General features: G+C 29.5%; 1 protein-coding gene across 1 annotated transcript in view; it reads left to right on the top strand.

Moving 5' to 3' along the window:
* LOC145328998 (uncharacterized) overlaps positions 1-6,609 on the top strand; it is a 46,809-nt gene that overhangs the window by 1,154 nt on the left and 39,046 nt on the right. Inside the window, exon 2 of the mRNA XM_080172992.1 lies at positions 1-142. This exon is cut by the window's left edge and continues 182 nt beyond it. The gene's annotated coding sequence lies outside the window, so the exon portion shown is untranslated. The remainder of the gene's footprint in view (positions 143-6,609) is intronic.

The raw sequence follows: 6,609 nt of genomic DNA, 5'->3' as shown, positions 1-6,609 counted from the left end.
GAGGAACACTTTCAGTGATACTAAGACACAACAGACATTCTTCAGCTTTAAATTGTTTAAAGTGATTTTAATTAGTGAACAATTTTGATAAAGTGAATTCTACAAATCTCTAATGTTAAAATGGATTTTAAATTGTTAAAAGGTAAATTTAGATCAAGTAATATATTAATTAGAAATTAAAAGTAACAAGATATTTGTTTGTCTGTGTAAATGGTTGCATGTAGATTAAAATATCACTAACCGCAGGACCAATATGATTATCCTGTACAGTGAAGATTTATTATAGATTTTAGGTAATTTGATAATTATTGTTTGGAGGAGGATACGACCACCCTTCAAGGAGAAATCGCCTCTAGAAAAAATACCCTTTATCTTTATATACCAATATGAAAACTAGAGGTTGTGAGCTTTACAATGGTATGTGTAGCATTTTTCTCCCACTTCTAGGTGCTGAGCAATGACATGTTTAAAATGTGTGTATATTTTTTTACAGGATTGCCAATGTGAATTTTAGGTTAAAAATAGCTAAAATCTTTTTCCCGCATTTTCTCCCAAGAAGGAACGCTTTTGATTTCGTTTTTTGCATTTTTCATTAGTCTATATATGTATATATCAGAATCTGTAATAATCTCAGAGAGCCTGTTTCAAAAAACTGCTTTTCCCTTCCGGCGACCAGTGCTCCCCAACCCCCCTTTCCAAAAGCAAATTGTTTTTTACTTTTTTTTCTTTCGTAGACGCTAGAATGTAAAAAAGTGATAGCTAGATAATTAATAAATATAAGAATTTAGATAGATAATATAGAAAAGAATTTAATAGAATAGAGAGAAACCATCAACAAAAGCTGAACGTCAGTCGGGTCTACGGACATAGACAACTTAGTGGGCAGCTGTGATACAACAATTTTATTTTCATAATTTGCATTTGACATTGATTATTAATAAATCTGTAAAATTGAAGGTCAATTTTGTACTTTGCGGATAACTTTACAGATAAGCAAATTGCATAAAATATAATTTTCCGAAAATATTCGAATGGATATATTATAACTTGGATTTTACACCAGATTTTCTTGTTCTCTGATAAAGTGAAACACTCAGCGGACTAAAATAACGACACCCTCCATCCACCCACTTTACTTCATCATTTCACCGGCCCCCTACGAGATGAACGAACTGACCAATAAATGAGGTCGATATTAGCAAGCTAAATTGACAACATATTTTGCCCTGACAATATATCCATGTATATTCTATATCCGTTCGGATAACTTTAAAGATAAGCTAATTGCATTAAATATAATTTCCTGAAAATATTAGTTAGGAGTGGATACAGGATATATTGACAGGGGAGAATTTGTCGTCAATTTAGCTTGCCAATATGGACATCATATAGTGGTCAGTTCGTTTATCCAATAGAAGGGGAGGGGATGAGGTACCCTAGCCTTGCCCCTTGCCTTTATGGAGGGGCAAGAAATGTCATTTAAATGTCCAAAAACCTCCAAAGGACGTTTCATTGAAAAGTACAACTGATTAGGACTAGCAATTAGATACTTTGCTTCATATTATGGGATGATATAAGTATATGACAGCCAATTGTCTGCTTTTTTCATATTAATTGTCATTACTTTCAAAATTTTGCATTTTATTCTGAAATAGTTCTTTTTTTAAAGTACAAATAAAGTCTTTAAATTAAAGCAAATAATTTTGAGTAATTTTAGTATTTTAGACTTTAGAAAGACATTTAACACCACAAATATTTTTTTCTTTAAAGTACAATGTACGTAATAATTATCTAGCTTCATTTCTTCAAACCCACATTAAGCAGTTAATTATGAGAAAAACTATTTTCAGTATTGCTTCGAAACCTGTTAATATCAGAAGGATTAGAACCTATTCTCAGTGATACTGAAAAATCATGTATAGCATTGTATTACAGACAATTTTCCACGAAAACTAAAATGAAAAAATAATGTTTCGTTTTATTATCGCCCATGGTTAAAAAAAAGAGTATATAGATAAATAGACTTAAAAAGTAAAATCGTAAACATTAAATGCAAACAAAACACATCCTTTTTTATCTCTTTTATCTACTATTTTAATTGTTTGACCTACATTGTATTATTCTTTAGATATTTTAACATTAAGGATAAGTATAAAAATAATCAAAGATAATTTCTTTTTAAAAATTTTTTTTTTTTTTAGTTTTTGCGATTGTCGATTTTATGGCATTGGAATAGATTATAGACAGCTTTCCGCGGACAAAAAATGAAAAAAAATTAGATTTAAACCAGATTTGTTAGCCCCGAGTGGAAAAATTCGCTGCTAACAATTTAATATCAATTACAAAATTTATCTGGAAAATTGTCTCTAATCCAGCAGATATTAATTATTAAGTTTATTATTGGCATATATTACACAAACCGTTATTTTAATGACATTAATTCGGCTATCAAGCGTTGAAATGTGATTAAAAAATGCATAGAACTTATCATTAACTTTAAGACAAAACTGTTTTAGAATAGTAATCATTGTCAAAGATAAAACTGAGAATTATTTAATGATTTTATCAACAAATTGTTTTGCCTCAAGAATGTCAAGTTAACCAGGGAGGAAGGGGACATTGGTTTGTTTATTACACTTGTCCCCAAAGTTTTATAATAATGTTTTCTCATTCGTTTGCTTAACAACTTTTGTTGGTTCATGAAGTTGAGTGTTCAAACATTTTAACCACTAATTGCTATCTCCTGAAGAGGTAATTTTGTGCATCATAATTATGGATGTAGATTAATTTATCGGCCTTTGTCTTATCCCTTTAGATCCCTGCACGTTAACTTTGTTCTTTCTAGATTAATTTAGATTTGTTGGTGCATTTGAAATTATTTTTTAACAAAAATGACAACGTCCATAAAAGTAAAGCATAACAATTCAGAAAGTCAATTTTATGACTCGGTTATTGAGAAGAATGTCTAATGGTCCTAAAAATCATGTCCCAGAAATCACATAAATACAATAATTATATCATATAAAAATTGTTGTTAGAAATATACTTACGGACTTTCTAGTAATATTTACAGAATTACTATGATTTCTAAATTGTTTTCGAATTTTTATATTTTAATTCGATAGGAAAATTCTAACATGCCTAAATAACCGACAAGAGCTATCCGTTACGTACAGAAAGACCCTTTCTTTAGGAAAGCTTCGCTTCTGAATAACTTCAAGATGGAATTCATTCATAAAGACATTTAAACTGCAGAACCTAGATTTATACTTTAACAAGGATGAAAATATCTTGAATTTTGAGACGCTTAATTTTTTTAAATTTTTAACAAGGAAATATGCTGCCAAATTACTTTAGTGCGAGTGAATACAGATTAACAACAACAAAATTAATTCGAAAAAATCTAAACCTATGCTTGATTTTCAGCTTTCGTTGAGGGGCAATACAAAGTAAAATTGATGACCTTTTTTTCTATATGTATATAAGTATTGGTTTGGATAAAATAAGTTGTAATGTACAAAATTTCTATAATTTGTGTACCTTTGACTTTAACAAAGCATTAAAAATACTAATTTAGTAAATCTACAAATGTTGAAAAAGACATAAGTATTAAGTAATTAAAATCATAAAAAATGTATATTTGAGGGATAGATACAGTAATAAATACTGTATAAAAACGGTAACAGCACGTCTGTTTATATGCCTGTATGCCCCACAAGATCTCATAAACGGACACAACCCAATCTTTCCCGATTTTGTATAATTTTTGAGGAACACGATTCCAGTGACGTCATATTTTTCTTTCCCGAAAAAGGGAAGGGGGAAGAAAAAAAGAGATGGGAGAAAAGGGGGTTTTCCCCATCTCTTTTGAAGAGATTTTCTTCCCCCCTTCGCTTTTTTGGGAAAGAAAAATATGACGTCACTGGAATCGTGTTCCTCAAAAATTATACAAAATCGGGAATGATTGGATTGTGTCTCATAAACGGTGAGACCAACAAGAAAGGAAAAGGTTCTAGGAAATTAAACGGGGAATGAGACACCAATCCCCCCGCCGATATTTTTTTTACAAAACAAGGAAGCTAGATGTGCAGCCACAAATAGTAAACAAGATACTTGGTTGGAATACTAAAAAGAGTTTTATACAACATAAATTTAAATTGATATACAAATAATTTATTTTAAAGATAAATATATAGCTAGATAGTCATTGATGTAGATAGATAGATAGATAAAAATGACGTCATACTGGCCATTGGTCAATTAAAATTTATACTGGCCTATCATTGGTCATTTGCATTGTAGCACGTCATTTCTTAAAGGCACTATAACAAGCTTCTAGATAGAAAGATAGATTGAGAAATAGATAGATAACTTAACATTCATTAAATGAATGACCGCATAACTTTCTATTACACCGGCAAACTTAATCTCATGGAGCAAGGGAAGAGTAACGAAGATACGGAAAGTGACATGTGTGACGTCATAAAAATACGTCTAAATAGGAAGAATGAGAGAAGGAAACCCTTAAAAAAAGAGATGGGTCTTGACGTATTTTAATGACGTCACAAATGACACTTTCTTTGTCTCAAAGAGTAATAGGTAAAGAAATTTACTCTTCTTTCTTTCCTCAAAAATTAACTAGCTAACAAGATTTCACAAAAAAAATAGAGGGAGATTAATTTACTAATCATTTAATCCCTGCTTTAAATATTGTAAATGTTTGTACTTTTTAGCAAAGAATGGCAAAAAAAAAGGAAACAGTCCAAAAACTAAAAGAAAACTCTTCCTTATTAAATAATATTTAACTATTAGCATGGGTAGGAGAAAAAATCTTCAATAAGTAAGATAACCTTTAATTAACAATAGTCATTTGTGGCATTGAATTGTAGACAGCTTTTCGCGGATATTAAAAAAGATATTAATTTTATGATTTTTATTTATTGAAAGATTGTCTGTAATACAATGATGTACATGATTTTTCAGTATGGCTTAAATCTGGTTCTAATCCACCGGAAATTAAGCGACTGGAAAAGTCTTTGTATAAAAATACTTCCAACTGTTTAAAATGAACGTCTTTAAAGAAGCTATTATTCCCAGTCTAGTTACATTATGCGGAATATTTTTACAACTATAAAGCCAGCTTTTGTTTTTAGGTTATCTAAATAAGCAAAAAATAACTTGTTGATGCACGGCGACAAAATAAATAGGATCTTCTTTTGTCAGTACGTCTGCTCTAAAAAAAAAATGTGATTTTCTCAGCAACTATACCAGTTAGAGGTCTGAAATAATAACAAAACACTAAATTGCTCATATCAAGCAAGCAATATAATTGATAAAAATCTCCCATTAAATAAAATAGTAAGGTTTTTGCCTGTTTTTTCATAAAGATCTCGCTAACAAATCACCAGATTGAGTTCTCCATTTAAGAGAAGCTTTGCATAATTCTCTTTATGATTTTAGTTTATTTTACCCTTGCTTCCCTTGATGCTAGGGGCGAATCTGCTAATTGAAATAAAAATTAATTTCCATTTTGAAAAACTGCGTTTTTCTTTTAAATATGCACAATCAGCTATGACGTACTATTAGTTATTTAGCTGTTATATAAAATTTGAAAGACCGCTTATTTTTCTATAAAAATAATGCATAAAATACACTGACCTAATGACATCACAAATAGAAATAAACAAAATCGTCTTGTAATCGTTCTATTAGAATTATTACTTTAGACCTTTTCAAAAATATAAAAAATAGCAAATAAAAATTCAAAGTTTTCTTTATTTATAATGATAGGAGTATGTTTTCATTGATAGCTGTTGTATGAAATATCAGAAAAAAACCAACATTTTTTATGTTTTACTTCTTTTAAGTATTGCACTTTTTCTATAATAAGAATATAAACTGAGAGACTGTGACCCATACTATATTTTTATTTTCATTAGAGGCATCTCCATTTGTACCATATTATAATTCTTTTCATTTTCATAAATGAATAGAAATATAAGAATAGAAGCATATTCTGAACCCTTTTTTCGTCAAATCTAAGAAGTAACATTTCTAGCAGACAAAAGTATTGTTTACTTTTGACTCAAGCTGATGTGGATTCTTAAAAAATGATAGACTCGCTATTCGATAGTGAGGCAAAATTATTTTTGTGAAAAATCATCCAAAAGCGCATTAAAAATCTACAAAAGAAATTAAACAAAATCATATGTTAATAACCCTTTTAAGATTTTATTTAATTTTTGTAAATTTTTTTATTCGATTTTGGAGGATTTTTCATGAAAATAATTTTGCCTCACCAGCGAGTATCTAGCCTAACTTTTTATTATACAATAGTTCTCAAATTACATAAACATTTTTCTATTTGTTAGTTTTAAAAATTTGGAATAAAGGTACTAAGAAAGAGAGGGAATGTCTGATTGAGCCAATAAATAAATCGCATCGGAGCATACATGAAATCTTATTGGTCGAATTAAACTGAAGTTTTCTAGATTTTTTATTAGAGTTAATTAGAGCTGTTCTTTCAACTTTTACTCGAATCAAGTCCATCACATGAAGTACTGCCTTCATATTGTTGTTTCACATCTTTGTTTTATCTGTGCATTAATA

The sequence above is a fragment of the Acartia tonsa genome, chromosome 9 (assembly GCF_053477335.1).
Source record: "Acartia tonsa isolate MP-2025a chromosome 9, ASM5347733v1, whole genome shotgun sequence".
In the NCBI taxonomy this organism is placed as follows: domain Eukaryota; kingdom Metazoa; phylum Arthropoda; class Copepoda; order Calanoida; family Acartiidae; genus Acartia; species Acartia tonsa.
The sequence above is the reverse complement of the archived record's forward strand: the minus strand, read 5'-3'. Positions and strand labels throughout refer to the sequence as shown.